General features: G+C 45.2%; 1 long non-coding RNA gene across 1 annotated transcript in view; it reads right to left on the bottom strand.

Moving 5' to 3' along the window:
* Gm31438 overlaps positions 1-21457 on the bottom strand; it is a 35423-nt gene extending 13966 nt beyond the window's left edge. The window contains exon 1 of the long non-coding RNA XR_386193.3: positions 21389-21457. This is a non-coding gene — a long non-coding RNA (predicted gene, 31438). The remainder of the gene's footprint in view (positions 1-21388) is intronic.
* Between the last annotated feature and the right edge of the window lie 211 nt (positions 21458-21668).

Raw genomic sequence — 21668 nt, 5'->3', positions numbered from 1 at the left:
GTTGCTTAAAAAGAGAATGAGGTATGGTGGGAGCTGGAGAGATGATACTTGCTGTGCAAGCAGGAGAACCTAAGTTCAGATCCTAGCACCTACATTGAAAAAGCCAGGTGGTGGCACACACCCTTAGTCCCCAGCACTTGGGAGGAAGAAACAGGTGGATCTCTATGAATTCAAGGCCAGCCTGGTCTACAGAATGAGTTCCAAGACAGCCAGGGCTACACAGAGAAACCCTGTCTCAAAACACACAAACAAACACCAGCTGATGTGTAATAGCACATGGAGGCACCTATAACCCCAGCACTATAGGGTTTAGAGACACAAGGGTTTATGGGATTTTCTGGATATTAGCCTAGATTCTCCCCCACTCCCCTACCCGCCCCCATACACACACACACACACACACACACACACACACACACACACACACACACGGAAACAGGGGATGCTCGATAAATAAATCTTTCCTCTCTAGAGTGGAAATGCATTCTCCTACTTCTGTGTACACCAAATATCCAGTTGCATATGACAGTTACAGAAGTTATTAATATGAATCTTCGTTTGGAGAGCCAGAGTTCCAAAAAGCTCTCTAAGTTCCTGGAGGGATGGGAGCCAGCCTTTTACAGTATTCTTCTCCCAACAGTGTTCAGCACAGAACCTTGCAAATCATTCTAACAGATACTCAGTGCTTGCCATTCCCTCTGAGGATACAGGGAACGGAGGGTAACAGTGTGACACTCTGGTAAGCACTGTGGTAACCTTCCGTGCCCAGTACTGTGTGTATGTGTATGTGGGGAGGTGGTGGTCTACAGACTGACTCTACCAAGAGGGCACTGGAAGTGTCCCATACAAGGTGGCGTTTGAGTAAGGTCTGTCTGAAGGATATATGGAATTCTTCCAGACAGAGGACGAGCATGTGAATTACAACAACAGGCAAGATGGAAGAATGCAGACATGACGACACTCACCAGTATCTGGAGCAGGGAGCTCCTGCCAAGCCATAAGTTTAAGGGAAATGTCTACTTTCACAACTATACTCGAACAGTGAGAAAACAGCCTGGGATTCGGTGTGTTCCACAGAGTACACAGGGTGTCAGAGGACCCCAGGAAGCGTTAGGAAAAGGAGGAGGTTTAATGGGCAAATAAAGATGATACTGGGTTATGCGAAACTACACAGGTTCAGTATGGCAAAAGCCATACTGAAGCCTTCCTAAATGTGCTTCAGGAATGAAGAATAGCAGACACTCTCCCATAGATAACCAGGTGGGTGCATTTTTTTATGAAGCACAAACGGGTGCTTTCATTTTACTGGACATTTATCAAAAGTAAAAGCATGTATCCCCTTTATCCTGGCAATTACACCCGTAGGCACTTATTGTGTTGATGTACTGAGAAGTTATCTAATGCATGAGGCTCCTTAGCACAACATCCTCTTCAAAAGCAAAAGACTAGAGAAAAATTAAATGCCATCAATGGGGATTGGTTAAAAATTACGGCCCATTTGTAGAATGAAATAAGATGGACAGTTATTTAAAAAAACAAACAAAAAAAAATACAAACTTCCAAGCAATGGTGGCATACATCTTTATAAAATCCCAGCACTTGGGATGGAAAGGCAGCTGGATTTCTGTGAGTTCGAGGCCACCCTGGCCTACAGAGCTAGTTCCAGGCCAGCCACAGCTACACAAAGAGACCCAGTCTCAAAAGGAAAAACAAGCAAACAAACAAAAAAAAATAGCAAAGAAATTGATATGCTGATGGAATAAATACCAAGACATACTATGTATGATAAGTATAGAATAATATGCAGTTTGCTACCATATAGAGGGCACATGAAGACATCCATGTATAGATATATGTATGTACACACATACACACTTAAGCAAACATACATGCTTGCTATTAACAAACCGCCTTCAAGGAGGATATTTGGGCTGATGAGAAGAATAGGAGGGGCTCTGGCTGCATATCATTTGCGTAGGACATAATAGACATATTTTCCAGTAGAGTGGGGACCTTAGAAAACAATAAGCATGAAAAGAGAGGAGTCATGTGTCTCCAAGTGGAATCACCCAGAGTCCGGAAGTGATGGCCCGCAGAGGAAGCGTGGATACTGATGTCATTTGTGGGTGATTTTACCTGCTTTAGTTTGACTGTTTGCTATATTAAATGCCCAGAATTTTAGACACACCAACTCATCTAACTCTTCTCAGCAGGCTAAGAGTTTGCATGTACCCCTTTTGACAAAAGAGGAAAGAAGAGTCACTGAGAACCAGGACTCAGACTCCCTTCTCAGTGCCACACTGGAGGCTCCTGTAGTGACTGTGCAGCCTGCTGAGTTTCCATAGATAGAGAACCGCAGAAAAGCTTGGAAGTTATTTTGGCAGCCCTGAAAAGCCGGGAGTTGCTCAGGTCACAGACGGCCCAGAGAGAAGCGAGAAGCTGGGATGGAAAATGAGGGCATCCCCGGAGGGTACAGATGACCTAAGGCAGACCAAGAATACGAGAGTACAGAGAGAGAGAGAGAGAGAGAGAGAGAGAGAGAGAGAGAGAGAGAGAGAGAGAGAGAGAGAGAATAGAACGCTCCCTCTCTAGGACTCTGGGAAGCCAAATGTCTGGGATTCAACTCTGTCTCCTCCCCTCCAGGGACTTCCCACTCTGGCTCCAGAGGTCCCCAGGGCAAGCCGGGCCTCTCCCTCCCCAGAAGGAAGTACTGAAAGGGGTTCCCTGAGGTGCCGTTTGGTTGGAACAGGCTCCTTATTTTCCTCCCCCATCTCCCTGCAGTATCAAGTGTGTGACTATTGATTTCTTCCCTGCATTTGTTTTTGTTATCCATTATTTATGGGATCATTTTTCCATCCTTCGTGCATGAAGGCAAATTTTGTGTAAAAATCAATCGAGTGAGAGCCGCCGATGGCTTGTTGCGTTTTCTGGGCTTTCATCTCCAAGGAACGGGTTCTTGGGAGAAGCGGGGTAGGATCCTGGGGAGCGTGCCAAAAGGTGGAGGACAAGTGAAGGGGCCTGCAGAGTCAAACACCTGCCAAAGATACCTCGCCACCGGAATGGCTTTTGGTCCCTGGTGAACTCTCCTGGAAGTCGGGGCAGGGATTAAGATCCTTACTCTGGCCGAGCCCTGTTTCCACGCCCACTTGAGGGCTGGGTGGAGGAAGGGGTGGGGTCACCGATGAAGAGCTTCTCCGTTGCACACCTTTCTTCTGCGCCCACCTCCAGGACTCTGCAGGATGCGGCAGAGTGCTCTCTGGAGTCTTACTCTAGTGGAGTCATCCCAGAAGGACCAGTTACTGGGGAGCAGAACTGAGGGCAAGGCTGGCTGGCCCCTTGCTCTTGCTAAGTTCCTGTTGTTTGTGGGCTCGACCGGCATAGGGATTTTTATTTAAGGTTCAGTACAGCTTGTGAGGTAATAAGCTGGGTGAAAAAGAAGATGCCAGAGCCTGCTGCAGAGATGGCCCAACCAGTAAAGCCGCAGTAAAGCAGTTGGCGCAGATTTGAGCCACAAACCCACGTAAAGGTGGAAGGAGATCACTGACTGCACAAAGCCGTCCTCTGACCCACACACACACACACACACACACAGGACACAGACCTAAAATAAAAATCACACATAAACATACAACAATAAAAACTAATAGAAATAATAGCAAATACATGTATATTTATATATAAACTTACATATTTATTTTATATAGCTATATATTCATATTTATTTACATGTATTTATCTTTTATATATGTTTATATATAGTGTTTATATATGTAGTGATATATAGATATAGATAGACATAGACATAAACATAGACATAGACATAGGTAGTGTTTTCTTCTGGCTAGAGCTTCTACTTGAACCCTCCTAACCTGTGTGTCCTTGGGTAATATACTTAACATCTCTGCCACAGCCCTGTAACAATAGTGCTGGTTTTAAATGAGGTCCTGCATTTAATGGTAGGTGCTTGGCTTGCTCATAAGGACTCAGTTAAGATTGTGCCTGTTCCTTTCTAACCTCACTGAAGTGCTCACTCCCAGCCCCTACAGTCGGTCCTCCTGTCCTGCCATCCACTGCCTTTCTATGTTATACAGCTGAACCTCCCTCCACCCCAGTCTCTGCCAGCCCCAGTTAAAACCTCCAGTTCCTGGGGGCAGGAACTATGGGTGTCTAAGTCAAATCCTCACATGTGCCAGATAGAAATGACTATAAGTTATTGTTCCAGCCAGGCAGTGGTGGCGTAAACCTATAATCCCAGCACTTGGGAGGCAGAGGCAGGCAGATTTCTGAGTTCGAGGTCAGCCTGCTCTACACAGTGAGTTCCAGGACAGCCAGGGATACACAGAGAAACCCTGTCTCAAAAAACAAAGAAGAGGAAGAGGAAGAGGAAGAGGAAGAGGAAGAGGAAGAAGAAGAAGAAGAAGAAGAAGAAGAAGAAGAAGAAGAAGAAGAAGAAGAAGAAGAAGAAGAAGAAGAAGAAGAAGAAGAAGAAGAAGAAAGTTATTGTTCCCATCCCTAACCCATTTCCCAGATAACAGTGGTGAGGCCCAAGGTCACATCGCTGGCCAGTGCCCAACTGACATTCTTACCAAATTCTTACTTTCAAACTTTCAGGTTGCCATGAGAACAAACCAGGCATGCCCTGTGCCTCTGCTCCCTCCTCTCCTAGTCTACCCTCTGTGGTAGCTCCAAGGTGGCTGCCAGTCAGTCCTCCAGACAAGAGTCACCTACCTCTACTTTCCAGGCTCCTGTAGCTACCTAGAGTCTCCACTGCTCCCCACACTGGCTTCACACCAGGTTCCACTGAGGAACTGTGTTATCAGAAGATAACTCCTCACAAGCATGGTGTCACAGGGACAGCTAAGCGCCCCCAACCCTCCCCCATGCCTTTAGGCTGACTGGTAGTGGTCAGGGGTTGGCGGTTGTAAATTTTGACAGGAGGAGGCTTTTTGTAAATTTTGACCCAGTTTTCAACTTTTCCTATACCAGGTTAGCTGGGCTATGAAGCGGATTTCTCCATCACCCAGAACTTGGCCAGATCTTGCCCTGATCTTCTGTGTAAAAGGAAAATGTGTGTGTTGGGGACGGGTGGCTTTCTGCAGTCTGAAGCATGCTGCTTGCAAAGCAGGCTCTGTGAGCTGGAGCATGGTTTTGTGGTTTGGAGGTTTTTCCTTTGGTCTCTTTTAATATGTCCCACATAAAGGGCTGGGGGTCAATGTTATTCTTTAAAGTGAACATTCAGGAAAACAAGGAAGAAAGTTGACATTGTCATTGGCCAGGGCTGAGGTCCTGCCCCAAATCACTCGTGTGTCAAACTGCTAGGAGAGAAAAAAGCCCTCAAGGAAGCTTCTGAAAAGCTTCAGAAAAGCCACCAAGCATCTAAGACGGAGAGATATGGAATAAAAAAGATCCAGAGAAAGATGTGGGTGACTCGATGGAAGATGCCAACACTATGGGGTCGAGACCTCCAGCTGCCCACTTCCACAGAATCAGGATTACAGGCACAACGTCTGCCCGTGCTCATGCTCTGCCTGCAGCTGCTGTGGACAGGAATCTGTCTCACCATGGATGAGATACCAGCTGAAGTATGTGCCACTGGGCTCTGAGTAGCTGGGCCCTGAGAAACATCAGCTTCCTCAAAACAATGGTGGCACTAGGAGAAAGGGGAGAAAGGGTCAGGCTTTGGTCACATGGGCCTAAGGATTGTTATATTTTATACTTATTTGTATCTAATTTGTAAAAGACTAAAAAGTTCCAAGTTCTGGGATCAAAACAAATAGCCATGCTAATGGAACAGCCTTCAAAGTTTTTTAACCTTACCTTAAAGTCTGTGGAACACTGGTGGCTGAGCCACCAGTGATGGGGTGACCATAATTTCATAACTAACTATATAGCTGGTAGTTCCAAAATGCCAGTCATTCTGTGATTCTTTTGTGTGCTATACGCATGCACCCACACACCATTTATTGAATGTATTTACTAAAAAAGTTTAGTAAGTGTGTTTCTTTAAACTCACTCCATTTGAAAACTTGTTCTCAGCCAGCTATGGTGCATACAACTATAATCCCATGGCTTGGGAGGTGCAGGCAGAAGGACCAAAAGTTCAAAGCCAGCCTCAGGTACATAGTGACTTCAAGACCAGACTGGGTTACTGCAGATATGCTCTAAGCAAACACACTCACTCATTCTCAGTCAGACAGCCTCAGAAATCCTGGAAGTCAGAGAAAACGTGTGCACATACATGTATGAATATAGACCTCAAGATACAGCTATAGAATAGATGATTTCCTATGTCTCTACTATCACATACCTCCCAAGAAGTATGGTAAGGAGACACTGTCCAATATAGTAGCTACCTGCTATCGTGGTTGTTAAATTAAATTAAACGAGGGCTGGAGAGATGGCTCAGCGGTTAAGAGCACTGACTGCTCTTCCAGAGATCCCAGTTCAGTTCCCAGCAACCACATGGTGGTTCACAACCATCTGTAATGGGATCTGATGCCCTTTTCTGGTGTGTATCTGAGAACAGCTACAGTGTACTCATATAAATAAAAAAGAGAGTTAACTTCCATATACAACTTGCGTGACCTTTCACTTGGCTGCAGATGCAGGAGGAATGCATGCTGAGGTTTTTGTTTGTTTTTTGGGTTTTGTTTTTTGTTTTTTGTTTTTCGAGAGAGGGTTTCTTTGTGTAGCCCTGGCTGTCCTGGAACTCACTTTGTAGACCAGGCTGGCCTCAAACTCAGAAATCCGCCTGCCTCTGCCTCCCAAGTGCTGGGATTAAAGGTGTGTGCCATCACCGCCGGCTTTTTTCTTTCTTTCTTCCTTTCTTTCTTTCTTTCTTTCTTTCTTTCTTTCTTTCTTTCTTTCTTTCTTTCTTTCTTTTTTTTAAATGAAACCAAAAATTAGTCTCTTGGTTGCTCTGGCCACATTATAAGCACTTCACAGCCACATATGGATATGAGTACCATGCGAGCAGTGGCAATAAGGGATATTTCTGCATCCTGTAATCCCAGCACTGAGACAAGAGGATTGGCCATTCTGGGCCAGCCTAGGCTACACGGTGAGACCTTCCTAGGGAAACAAAAGAACATTTCTATAATCTCAGGAAGGTTTATGTGACAACGCTGACCTTCTAGAACCCTTTAAATCTGTTTAATGTTGTTGTCCCTTCCTTTCTACTCTACCATATTTTTTTAATAACTCTCCCAGAAAATTCTGAGTGTCCAGTGAACAGAACTGAAGTTGGAACTGTTTCTTCATTTCATGTCTTTAAGAATCTACTATACATCAAAAACTCCCTTTCTCTGCCCTATGTCCCATACACACACTCACACACACACACACACACACACACACACACACACACACACACCACAAATACATAATGGATTCAGAGACCCAAAAGCTTGCCCAGAACTTTCCATACTGGGCAAGGATAGCATTTAGAATATCCTCATTCTGGGATGTGGGCTTCCAGTATTGCCCCCCCCCCAAAATGATGGCTTACATAAGATATCACCCATTAGTGGGCTGTGAACTCAGTCTGGCGTATAGATAAGTTAGGCTTATTCCATATGGTTTTAAATGTTCATTTATTTTATGATAAGAGACAAAAGGAGATATTGTATTTTTGAAATCTATTTTCTGTCTTTTCTAGGGGAGTGAGAAGACCTCCTTACACTGCTTCCATTAACACACAGCAGTCTTAGGTAGATGGATACTGGGAAGCCCTTCCTTCCCCTTTAAGCCAGGCACCGTACTGCTCTGTGGTTTAAGACAAGGCCTCTGGCAACTGAGCTCATTACTGTGCACCTGTCACAAGTTTCATCAGTTAGTTTCCACCTCACATTTCAACATGTGTGTGCTCTGTCCTTTAGGAAAACAAAATTTCTTTGAAGCCAAATAAGAACTATAACATCTAGTGCCCTCGCTACAACTGACTCTGATATCAAGATCTGTTTTAACCCCGTTGCCAGCACCCTCATCTCTTAGCAGGCTTTTATAAAGCAAGGCAGCCACACACACATAGGGCCTCTTGAGAAACGCTGCTCAGCTGTGGAGGCAGCTCCAGAATCTTCTGAGAATTCAATATATGACATAGACTTAGCAAGGGTGAGAATGCAACAGACATGACTATCCACGCCTTTTCAAGGGATATACAGATCATAGTGTGCCTTTCTGACCCTCTCTGAAGTGCTCAGCCCTCTCCTAAAATCCTCTCTCTGGAGCCTTGCAGCTTCAGTGTCAGACTGAATGCTTCAACTCCACTGTCTCCCAAACCCTAAGCTTGTAGTAAGCATTAGCAATACATAAAACACGGACCTATAGGTGACATATAAGCACCCTGAAATGCACAGCAAATTCCGTTGTTGCCTTGTGAAGTAGGCGAGGATCCTGTGCCTCAGAAAGGGGATTAGTCATAGACTCAGTTGGAATAGCTCAGTGTTTTTAAGAAGCAGTTGCTCATGCGCACTGTCTCCCTAGTGGATCCCCTTCCACTTGGCCCAGTGGACCAATAACTTTCTCCAAATCGCCAGAATGCTAGACTTTTATTCATTGGAACATGTTTTCTAAAGGCATTTCTGATTCAGACAGTAAGGACAGTTTAAGGATCATGTGAAGGTGTGTGTTGACTGCGAACCTCACAGGGTCTAGAATCACCTTAGAGACAACTGTCTGTGAAGGAAGTTGCAGGTATGATAGATGGAGGAAGGAACGCCCACCATTCCAGGGGTTGAGGTCCTAGCCAGCTAGCTACCTCATGCTCCAATCACCTCTCTTGGCCAGCTATGATGGAAGACCATACTCTCACATGGTAAAGCAGAATCAACCTTTTGTTCTCCGAGGAGCCCTGGCTGTCCTGGAACTCACTGTGTAGACCAGGTTGACCTCAAACTCAGAGATCCACCTGCCTCTGCCTCCTGAATGCTGGGACTAACGGCGTGCACCACTGAGGCTGGGCTAACCTTTCTTCAAGTTGCTTTCATCAAGTCTTTTCGTTGCAGCAATGATGAAAGTAACTTATAAGGGTAAGAAATCAGCTAGAAAACAGAGATATTAATAAAATTGTAAATTTCAAATGCTGACAATTCCACTCCCTTTTCTACTTTTTCATCCATGCAGTAACTTGAATGTGAACACTCAGACATAAACCCTCCAGACTGGAAATGGTGAGTCCTCTCTGGGAATCTAGCCTATACAAAAAAAAAAAAAAAAAAAAAAAAAAAAAAAAAGAAAAGAAAAAAGAAAGAAAGAAAGAAAGAAAGAAAGAAAGAAAGAAAGAAAGATCACTACTTTATGAAAGCAAGGAGACAGTAAAGTCAGAGCACCCTAAATTAGTAGTTCTCAACTTGTGGGTTGAGACCCTTGCAGCAAACCTCTATCTCCAAAGATTTACATTATGATTCATAACAGTAGCAAAAATTCAGTTATGAAGTAGCAGCAAAAATAATTTTATGGCCGGGGGCCACCACAATCTAAGAAACTGTTTTAAAGGGTCACAGCATTAGGAAGGCTGAGAGCAAGTAGAAAAACAGAAGAAAAGAAGAAAAAAAAAAAACACAACTTAAGAAGTATTCTTTTAGACAGGACTTTCCTCCATAGCCTAGGCTAGCCTCAAATTCCCAATCCTCATTACTCTGTCTCCCACATTCTGGGATTACTGATGTGTGCCACTACACCTAGTACCAGCAAACATTTTTCCTTAGTTAATTCAATAGTTGTCAACAGGGGACAGAGATGAAGAAAGACACGTTTGAAAGAAATTGTTGGTGATAATCTTACACATAACACTGACAGGATAGCATCAAGAAGAAGAAGGAAGAGGAGGAGGAGGAGGAGAAGAAGAAAAAGAAGAAGAAGAAGAAGAAGAAGAAGAAGAAGAAGAAGAAGAAGAAGAAGAAGAAGAAGAAGAGGAAGAAGAGGAAGAAGAAGAGGAAGAAAGCATTGCTGTTGTTGAGACCATTTTCCCTGTGTAGCCCTGGTTGCTCCAGAACTTGCTGGGTAGCTATATAAACCAAGCTGGCCTTGAACTCATGGAGATCCACCTTTCTCTGCTTTCTAAGTGCTTTGATTAAAAGAACTATGACACCTCTTTCTTTCTTTTAACATTTTTAAAAATATTTTTAAAGATTTATTTTACTATGTGCACGAGTCGTTGGCCTGCAAGTACGTCTGTGAACCACAGGCATAGCACCTTCCTGAGGAGGCTATGAGCCTCCCTGTGGATGCTGGGTGTCAAACCCAGGTCCTTTGTGAGAACAAACGCCCTTAACCTCTGAGGCAACTCTCCAGCCCCCAGTCTCGTTCTTTTTCTTTCTATTATTTTACTCTAACTTTTCCCCCAGCAAAATTTCTTTCTTTTAATTATTTTTAGATTTATTTTATCTTCTGTGCATAACTGTTTTTGCCTACATGAATATCTGTGCACTATATGTGACCCTGTGCCTGAGGGGTTAGAAGAAGGTATCAGATGCCTAGAAATTTTGTTATGATTTGTTGTGAGCCACTCTGTAGGTGCTAGGAATTAAACCAGAATCCTCTGTAAGAAAAACCTGTGCTGTTAACTGCTGAGCCATCTCTCCAGCCTCACAAATTTTTAACATTAAAAGCAAAAAGCAAAACAAAAAAATTTTTTTTCTAAAAGTCAAATCTTTAAATGTTCATAGAGTATATACTCAATAAAAGGGCTGGAAGATAGCATTCAGGAAGCCAGGGAGATGTGGCTTCCCTAGGATAGTGCAGTGGCCTTGAGCCTGGGGGGGAGGGGGGACAGTGTGACAACAGATTCAGATTTGGGGTTCTCACTGGTCTAGTGTGCATCATCACTGGGCCATTTCTTAATGCTGTGACCCTGGGAAAGTCACAACACTAGGCTATATCTTTGCCGATGGCTTTTATTTTGAAGAGAAACCTGGAGCAGGGCTCTCTAGTTTAGATCCCACTGGGCCTGCACCACTCACCACTGAAGAGCTCCTTGGAAAGGGCAGCCCAAGGTTTTCAGTGTCTGACGTTCCTGAAGAATCCCTATTTGAGTAAAAATAAAATAAATGATTGTGGATGCAGGAACTATGCGTTTGTTGGTTTAACTTAACTTAATTTTTGCATCCCTATTTACTTAGTACTTTCTACACTGCCTGCAGACTCTGGAACACTCCCTTGCCCAAATGAACATGCCACAGGTACGGAGTCTCCCAAGCATCCAATCTGATCAGGGGAAAGGAGAAACGGCACTAGGGAAGCAGAAACAGGTGGATCTCTAGAGTCCAGCCTGGCCTACAGAGTGAATTTCAGGCTGGTCAGGGCTACACAGTGAGACCCTGTGTCAAAAACAAACAAACAAACAGAAAGAACTAAGGAGACATGAGAAGGAAGGCCTTAAAAACCGGGCTAAGGGAAGTGCTTGGATTACAAGCAAGGCCTCTCCATGATAGCCAAATGCACAACCACTCGCTACCTTACAACTCTTGTTTTTACAATTTTTTTTTAGAGATAAAATCTCTATAAGTTGTCCAGGCTAGCCTTGAGCTCATTTTCCCAGCCAAAGAGACCTTAAACTTTTGATTCTTTTGTCTTAGGTCCTTATGTAGCATGTCTCTATTTTGTTTTCTAAAGGAGAAATTAGAAGAGAGTAAAATATCTTATCAGGAAACAACAGCAAGAAAGAAATCCAGTTTACTCTTCACAGACTTTTGAATGGCAGCCCCATGGCTTCCTGTACTAACAAACACTACAATTAGACAAGAATCCTGGAGTTTTTTAATCTACTAAATTACTAGAGAACCAAGCCTAATGCTTTATCAGTAGAACTTTGATATTCTAAAAACAAATGCAAAGAACAACAATACTTAGCTAATGTTTGTCTTCCTTAGTACTCAGGAAGTTGTATGCACTTTTGTCTCAGCAACACCCTTACACTTCCACCAGGAGAAACTGTGGATGACCTGTTGAAAACTCAGCTCTCAGGACAAGAGGGGCCATCTCATCCAGCCTCCATACACCTGACATCTTCCCCTCCACTCCTAGAACTCACCGGACTCTCTACTCCAGTGCTCTGATCGGATGGGGTCATAGCTCAGCTTTGATGCCTTCCAGGACTTTGTTCCATGGCTGCAGTTGTAGTCCTTTCTCTGTGTAACTTTTAGTTCCCATCTAGTTATGCCTTGCAGGACCCCACTGCATAAGAGTAAGCCTTCTTTCCCAGAAAAACCCTTCAGAGCTCACCTTTGAAAGCAGTTATTTTCTTCCGGAGGAGCAAACCTAGCACGGTGGCAAGCCCAGAAAACCACAGGAAGATAGAAGAGTTAGTTCACTGACTTAGTTTCAAATATTTGTTAAATATCAAGTCTTCCAAAGTGATCACTAGGAAGATGTTGGTTTAAAAACACACACACACACACACACACACACACACACACACACACACAAGCAGTAGATTTTCCGTACCCATGGGGCTTGAATTCACAGATATAAAAGAGAAAGTACTATATGTGAACTGGGCATGCGCGTAACTTGTCCTTTCATTTTCTTTGTAGAATACAGGTAAGGGAAGATGGCTCAGTGGATAAAGCGTGTACCATGCAATCGTGAAGACCAGAGATCGGATCTCCAGCACCCACATAAAAGCCAGTGGGTATGGCTGGTGGTCCATCTATAATCCCAGTACTCAGGAGACAGAGACAAGGAATCCCTGGGCAAGCTGGTGAGCTAGCCCAGCTGAATCATCAAGCTCTAGGCTTATCAAGAAATCATGCTTCAATAACTATAAAGTGATGGAAGGAGATGCTCAAAGACAACCTCTGGCTTCCATCTGTGCTCTCTCACCCTTGAACACACATGCCTACACCACAAACATATATGATTTCACACACACACACGCACACACACACGCACACACACACACACACACACACTTGTCTTCGTGGGGGAGTGTGGGGAGGGGAGCTGTCTCAATCACAGGATTGCCCAGACTAGATTGGCTCATGGTTATGTCTGTGAGAAATTGTGTTCATTGATGATTTATGTAGTAGAGCTCAGAACACTGTGGGAGGCACCATTCCCTAGACAGATGGATTTGGGCCTTGTAAGAAAGCTGACTGAATAGGAGGCATGGAGAACAAGGCGGTAAGCAACATCCCTCCATGGTCTTTGCTTCAGTTCCTGCATCCGGGTTCCTGCCCTGTCTTTCCTCGGTGTGCTACTTGGAAGTGTAAGCTGGAATAAGTCTTTTCTTCTCTAAGTCCCTAATTTCAGGGCAGGATATTTATTACAGCCACAGGAACTAGGACAACAACACAATAACCATTTGCAGAGTGTGATGGTTTGTATATGCTCAGCCTGGGAGTGGCACTATTAGAGTGTGTGGCCCTGTGGGTGTGAGTTTTAAGACTCTCATCCTAGCTACCATCTCTTCTACTAGCAGCCTTCAGATGAAGATATAGAAATCTCAGCTCCTCCTGCACCATGCCTGCCTGGATGCTGCCATGTTCCCCGCCTTGATGATAACGGACTGAACCTCTGAACCTGTAAGCCAGCCCCAATTAAATGTTATCCTTGTAAGAGTTGCTTTGGTCATGGTGTCTGTTCACAGCAGTAAAGCCCTAACTCAGACAGACAATAAGCATGACTTTGTCTCATTGTCTAGAGAATTCTCACTATTTCAAAAATATTCAAGCTGTTTAAAATAAAAAGAACCAGTCACTGTTTACTTTGCTCCAGAAATAGCTAAAACCTGCCACTTTACTGTTTTTGAACCAATGTCTCATATCCTTTCATGAATCAGCTAAACTTAACCAAAACCCCTACTTTGACAAACTATTAATGAGCTAAAACAGTCACCACACATGGTATTTATACTGTACTATGGATTCTATGTAATCTAGAGATAATGTAAGGTACAAAGGATGATATGTGTAGAGTCATGTAAATACTGTTGGGCTTTAAATAAATGATGTGAGTACCTGCAAATTTTAGTATCTTCAAGATGTTGTGTAATTCATTCCCAGCTATTCTGGGAGAGGATGATTTAAATCTATGTTTGAATCAAATTGTTTCCCTAAAACAAAAAAGTTTACATAATATTTTGTTCTTGTAGGCCACATGTTAGTGTATAGGCTACCATATCAACCCACTCTATTGACACACAGTAGCTTTAAGCTATAAACTGAATATTGTGACACCTCAGTCTTTAAGCTGAAGCCTTAATCTCCAACTTGGGGGCATCTGTAGCTGGGCCTTAAGGAGGTAATTAGGTCAGGAGAATGGCGTTCAGGTTGTTATTAGTACCTTCTATAAGATGAGGCATATGGAGTCTGGGGAAATAGCCAGAGGCTAAGAGCACTTGTTCTTCAGAAGACCTAGGTTTGGTTCCCAGCACCCACATTGTGCTGCTCACGAACATCTGTAACTCCAGGTCCACTCCCTGTGGCCTCTAAGGACAACTGCACACATGTGGTACATAAACATACACTCAGCACCCAAGGAAGGAAAAGAAGGGAGGGAAGGGAAAGGGGTGGGTAGGTTATGTCTCTACCACATGGTCCCAGAAGTCTGAGAACTAGAACCCAGGACATGGCACACTTGGTAGCCCTTTCTTTTAGATCCGATTTGTTTTTTGAGATGACTAGGATTTGACCACTTGACTATGAAAACAGTTTCCTTCACGGAGGTCTCACTGGGGAAAGTAACTATTCTTAGGTGGAGGCAGCATGCCCGGGGGCACATGGTCAGCAGAAAGGAATTCACGGAAATCCTATGAGGTTTCTTGTCATTACGTCATGTCAGAGCTTTTTCTGTTATATTTTCTTCTTTAATTTTATCTTTTTTTTTAAATTACTTATGTAATTTTTTTCTTCTCTGTTTTTACCCCACAGCTCCTTTGCATATAGATCATGGCTTCCAGTTCTGTTTCTATGGGATTCCTAAGAGAGTGTATGTGGTCTCTGTTTCTTGTGCCTTCTCATGGGATCTTTTTCTTCTGTTTACTTAGGTGTGTTCAATTATAATGTGTTCGTTTTGTTCTGTCTTATTATATTTCATTACAATGTATATTATCTTATAACTATCTCATAGAAGCCTGTTCATTTTCTAGTGAAAGATAGAGAGGCAGTGAATCTGGATGAGAAGAGAGGTGGAGAGGGTCTAGGGAGTGTAGAGGGAGGAGAAGGCATAGTCAGGACATGTTATGTGAAAAAAAAATGTTTCCAGTAAAAAAAAAAAATTCGGTTTGGGGGAGCAGAGCCTAAGAGATGGCTCAGTTCATAAGAATACTTGTTGCTCTTCTAGAGGAACTAAGTTCAGTTCCTAGCACCCAGGTCAGGCAGCTCACAACTGCCTGTAACTCTAGTTCCAAAGGGGATTCACTACCTCTATACTCACACACACACACACACACACACACACACACACACACACACACACACACACAAATCTTTTTTTAAAACATATTTTTTTTTTTTAAAGATGGGAGCCAATAATTCTCGGGCTGAAACAATCCTCCTGCCTCATCCTCCCGAGGAGTGGATTAAAGGTCACCAGCCCGATTGTAATTGTACTGCTATGCTCTAAGGAAAAAAGAAAAAGGAGCCAAATACAAGTCAAAACCCAAATATTCCAAACCACAAACACAGCAAGCACCATGATACATTGGCTGCTTAACAGGGGAGGGCCACAGCAAGGCTGAAATCTCTGCTGACAGCGAAGATCTTGGGCCTTTCCTCTGCCCTGACAATTCATTTTGCACTTCGAGGCTTTGCTGGAACTCACTCTGTCCAGCCAGAACCTTGTTTTTGTCTTCCGTGAGCTTCTTTCCAGTTTGCAGTGTTACTTAGATAGTCACATACAAAGAGATAGAACTCACCTCATCTAAGGTTCTAAGCTGGTGCGTGAGAAAAGGAAATAGAAAAAGAAAGGACACGACTACTTCAACGTATAGAGGAGGAAAGGGTTTATTGTAGATAAAAGAGGGAGCACAGATAGCCAGAAGCAGTGAGGTCTGCAAGAGTCCAGAATGAACACAACCCTGAGCTGGGCGGGGGGGGGGGGGGGGGGGGGGGGGGGGGGCATGGATGGGGGGAGGGAGGAGGAGCCAGACCAAGAGACCAGGAAAGTAAATAAACGGGAAGATGAAGGAAAGACCAGGTAATCAAAATGGCCTAGTTATATAGGGAAGGGCAGGTGGAGGAAGGGCAGCCCCGCCCTGAACTGGAGAAGTTTAGAATAGGGAGTCATGCCAGCCATGCCCTGTAACAGGTAGGACTGAGGGATGCTGGGAAAACTTGGAGGCCAGGCCCACTTTGGTATGTTAAATAGGAACCTCAGTCATTGGTTCAGAGTTTGAGACCTAACTCTGGACCTGAGACCATGAGTCCTGGAGATTCACGTTGAACTTCAAGAAACGGGCAAATTAGTTGAGTTTGCAAAAGGTATCTTTTAAAAATCTGGAAGAGAGAGCATTTTCCTCACTATCTAAAGGGAGCCCACGAGTCTTTACAAAACTTAACAATTGCCTGGTTCAAATTCTTCAAGTTAAAGCCCTAGGGAAACTGAGGCATTGGGACTTCAATAGACTTGTCTGGGTCAAAGTGAAGAGAGTAAGTCTGGAGCTCAGCTCTTTTCGAGTAACCCCAGGCTCTTTTGCACTCTGCCAATACCTGTGTAGTGTAGTGGGTTTGCTAGTGATGATTCTGATTCCCTTTGTTTCTGTCATTTAACTCTCTGCTGGGAGATGCTCAGGGTGCCATTTGGGGTTTTGGCCAACCAAGGATGGATGGAAACCTTTGCAACCAAAAGTTAAACACTTTCCCTTTTAAGCTGGTTTCCTGAAGTATTTGTCATTGTAAAGAAAAAACAACCCCAAAGACACTCTAAATATCTCTCAGCAGAAAAGCCACACCACCACTTTAGAGTCCCCTCCAATTCCTTCATGCCTCTGTGTTCCCCAGACCCATAATAGCTGTGTACATCAAGGAAAAACTCATCTTAGTGGAGAAATGGGCTCATTTGGAGGGGGCAAAACAAAGATGTAATAAATTTTAATTCTGACGTGTGTGGTGGCTCATACCCGTAGTCCCAGCAATTAGGAGGTGAAGGGGGTAGAAAGATCAGAAATCCAAGATCAGTCAACTACTTACCAAGTTGTTAGCCTGGGCTACATGGGTGTGGGGTGGGAATGAAGATTGACGTCCGGAATGGAAAAGGGGGAAGGGAGAGGTAGAAAGGGGAGGGGAAGGGAGAGAAGGGGAGAGGAAAGGGGCAGAGGGAAGAGGAGGGGAGGGGAGGGAAAGGGAAGGGAGGGGAAGGGAGGGGAGGGGGAAAGGATCGCTTCAACCTATCTCAAATGCCTAGAGTGGAAGAGACAGCCTCCTACCGTGGTACATCAGAGTCTAACACTTAGGTTGCTTAGTGTGTGCCTCTAGCCAGGGCTTTTCCTTCAGTAGATAGGAATTCTTGGTGTGACTTCTGTCTCAATGTCTGCTAATTGCTATTGTTGTTGTTAGATCCAGACATTTTTAGCATATTTGAATAAAACTGACCTCTCCTCCTTCTGATCTTCTGTGCTAATAATCGTACCCTTTTTTATTCATTCAATTACAAGCAAATTGACAGGAGACATTTATATGAGGCAGCTTAAACCCCAGCTAATGGAGTACCTAATGACTAATTGATCAGATCCCAGCCCAGAGAGCAACTCTGAGTGGCCTAAAGGAATTTATGCAATTAGTTTAGGTTTGGTAGAAATTGAGTGCATGCGAAAGTAAGCTTTTTATGGTTCTGATTTATGAGAGCGAGACACCAACTCGATCTGCCCAGAGCTGGACCGCCTGGCAAAGCCTCGGGCAAGGGGAGCGGTAGGGAGTGGAGCCGGACTGACTGAAGTTAGTCTTTACAGTGAGCAGTTAGGGAAAGAGAAGGTGAGATTCCGGGTGGGATAGGGTGGGATATCACCAGACCGTAAAACTATGGAGGGGCGGTGCCTCCTGCTAGTAATTCAAAATAAATAGACACTAAGACCCAAAGAAACCCAACAGAAAATTGGGTTACCCCGGATGAACGGTTGGCATTCTTGTGCTTGAAATCCTAGAGGGAAAAAAACAAAAACAAAAAACGAGAGCTAGCTAGGTGTTTGTCTGATTTCACCTATACAGACCAGAAGGCAGCTGAGCTGAGGCTGGGGACTGCTTTCGGGACCGAGCGGCTGCGGGGTCTCGGTGAGAGGGCTAAGAAAGACCACAGGAGATCTGCAGCCCAGGGGCTCCGCGCAGCCTAGGGGAAGCCCCTCCGGAGGTGCCCATGACCCTCGACCCCGAGGGGAGCCCGGGGAGCCGGGCTGCCGGGGAAGCAGCGTCCAGGGCGGAGGGAAACCTGACCTGATCGGAAAGTAGCGATCGAACCGGAGGCTAATTCGCCCGCGGGGCCCTTGCGGGCTCTGACTGCCGCCCAGGCTGGTGCTCCGCGGCGCCCGGGGGATCTGGCCCTGGGCGGTCTCCGGCTGGTGCCTGCGGGGCTGGGGGAGGATCAACAAGGAGGCAGAAGGACTGCACAGAGACCACCGACGGTCTATTGAAGGTGAAAGGTGGCGGTGTGGGGCGGGCGCAGCTGGGCCAAGACTATGGACCACTGCTGTCTCGCTCTACACCACCTCTTTGTGCTGCCTTCATCCCAGGCGGCTCTCCTTCCCTGCTCTAGCCTGGGTTGCCCCACACTCCCCGCACAGGGGAAAAAATTGGTCAAAGAAATTTACCTAGATCTTCTTAACTGCTGTATTCACTTTGTCGTGAACACCCTCTCTATGGAATTTAAATTACACTGAGGACTGCACTTAATCCTTCTGGCCTTTGGAAGGCTGAAAGAGGAGGAAAGTTCGAAGCCAGTCTGATCAACACAGCCACTTTCGGGTAACCCGGAGCTACAGCAAGACCCTGCCTTCAAAAGGGAGGAGGCACCCATGACTCCATCATCAATCAGTCCATTCACCCATCATCCATCATTCTCCTCACTATATGTAGGAATTGCAAAATGACTGCTGGTAAAGTACATAAATCGGTCAGGTATACAGGAAACCCTCTAAACATTTTAGATATAATTATTGTTCAGTGAACTAAGAAGCATCTGTGTGAGAGGCTCGCTGTTTGAGAGCCCCCAGAGAAGCATTCTGGGAAGCCGATGTTTAGCGGGCGGAGCTCTCCCGGAGCTCACCTCGCTTACCGCTGTGTAAATAAACAAGGTGCTATCTGGGAGTATCCGGGAGCACAGGCGGTGAGGTGGAGGTGCGAACTAGGGAGTTCAAGAGCACCCTGGGATATAGGATACCCCATCTCAAAAACAAAACAAAACAAAAACAAAAAAGCAACAAACAAAAAACCCAAGAAGGACCAAACCAAGACCTTGAAAAGTAAAAATAAGGAGGCGGTTCCAGGAGCTATATCCTAGGCTCCTGCATCCTGGTTCAGGGCAAAATATGGAAGCAGTGGGAGGAGTCAACGACTCTAAAATTCCATTCCTCGCCGTCCTTTTTGGGAAAGTTCAAACACCTGATGGGATAAGTCAAGGGACTAGGGACCAGGTTCCACCAATGGAAAAAAAAAATTCTCAGGAGATTCCCAGAGGGTAAAGTTATCCTCTCTGTGTAGCTTCCATCCACTGGATGCAAAGCTATTTAATGTACACTTTCCAAGTTGTAAAGCAGCGAGTTCAGAGGCACAACCATCTTCACTTTTATACAGAGCCAGACTGTGGCTCTCAACCGGACAGTGGTAGGCAGGTCAGTCTAGTTCACAGTTAAGCCTTGAACTTACCCCATGACACTCCCACTTTCCTGTTTTGAAGGGGGGAGGAGGGGGAGTATTTCTCCTCGTCTGCCAAGAGTTACGACCCTGCTTTGTGTAATGGGATCCCATTTAATCATCTGAGCCATCCTGGGAGATAGTTTTTCTTTTCTTATGTTCTGTCTTTCAGTTTATCAGACAAAGGCACAGGAAAAGCACCTTTAGTAAAAGGAGAAAGAATTCCTCTGCCCTTGATCTGCGCAGAGCAAATTCTCGGCAGGATGTCAGGAATCTCAGCTTAAATGCAAGCCTCAGGATGGCCAGGCACACACAGCAAGGGGGATGTAACTCGTTACTCTCTGCTCCTTTTCTATGACCCCCTCACCATTCCAGGGCTCTATGTCACAGGCGCACCACATTGTAGTCATGGTCATCAATGGGTAAGGCACAGCCTCATCCATTTTAGGAGGAAGGAAGGAACCTGGCCACCTTTGAATAGACACAGCACAAACCACCCGTCCCCTGACCTGGGTGTCCATGTGTAGTAGTCTGTTTTCCTGTGTACTCTGTTTTAACCTGAGTTGTTTTCACTTTACAAGGTTGACATTTCATACATTCAACAGATGTCCGTAGTCTACTCCAGGTCATAATCAGAGCTGAACATTGGATAAGAAACACTGAAGAAAGCAGTCACTCTCAGGCACACAGACAGAGAGAACGTCATTGGCCAGAGACCACACTTAAGGAACCCAGGACTCCTGCCTTCCGATTCTGCCAGTCGGTCTCGTCTGCCTGACTCATGCCACTTAAGGCCCCTTGTCAAGATAGGCAAGGGTCTAGACTCCTTTTTCCTTATCCCAGAGGGCACCCAAAGCCCTCCACCTTCAGAGGTCCACAGCAGCTTTCTATACACACAGCCCAACCCATTGGCCTCACTTTCCCCTGATACCGGCCAAAGAACTCTAGCTAGGGCTTGAATGGTGAATGTTGCAAGCTGGTGGGAATTAAAACAGACAAATCTGCTCCAGAAGCTCTTGAAATGAACACTCAGATTACTTTTCAAATTAGTTAGATGCCATTATAGGCAAAAGCTGAGGTGATGTGACTTTCCGGGGTCACGGTGTTAGGAAATGTCCCACTGATGCAAACTATGCCAGTGAGAACCCCAATCGGCTGTCACCCTCTCCCCGCAAGATCTGTGCCTCCTCCGCCGGACAGCGTCAAAGGCCACTGTACTATCCTGGGGAAACCACATCTCCCCTAGCTTTCTGGTCAAGCCAAAGGGGAGAGAGAGCAGCGCCTGTTGGGAGCACTCAGAGGGAGGGAGAGGGTGGGGCGCTTTGCAGACTGGGCCTCTGCTCCCGCCCGCTGGTAGAAGTTGGTCAAGGTACTCCAACCAAGCGGGGCACTGCAACACCGAGAGGAGTAGAACGAAGCTGTTCGAACTCTTAACCCAGTGAGTTCCAGACAGGCAACTTCCCTCTACCTCTCCAAAAAATCTCGCAAACTTTTGCGCTGGTTACTCTTTTAAAAGTTAACTAAGTAACAGCAGGGAACGTTCGAAAAGTTGATACAGATGAATATCTGTATCTTTCCTGAGCGACAAAAAGTCTGAGAGCTCTTACCTGCAGGAAACCCAGCAGCCGGCAAAGGCGCGCCCGTCTGGAGCGCTTCGCTTCGGCGCGGGACGTTCTCGGCCGCCTCGTCTGCAGCCCGGCTGGGCTCCGGCCCTGTGTTTTATACCACTATAGGCAATTAATATTGCATCAGCCGTATTTTAAATTTTCAAAACCCACAATATAATGTAATGGCATAAGGGCATTTATTATTAAAGGACACCGATGGAGAGGGAGGTGGAGGAATTGCTGGGATGGTTGCGCAAGTCGGGTGCGAGGGGCTGAGGCC

The sequence above is a fragment of the Mus musculus genome, chromosome 18 (assembly GCF_000001635.26).
Source record: "Mus musculus strain C57BL/6J chromosome 18, GRCm38.p6 C57BL/6J".
Classification (NCBI taxonomy): domain Eukaryota; kingdom Metazoa; phylum Chordata; class Mammalia; order Rodentia; family Muridae; genus Mus; species Mus musculus.
This window is presented reverse-complemented; position numbering and strand designations above follow the sequence as displayed.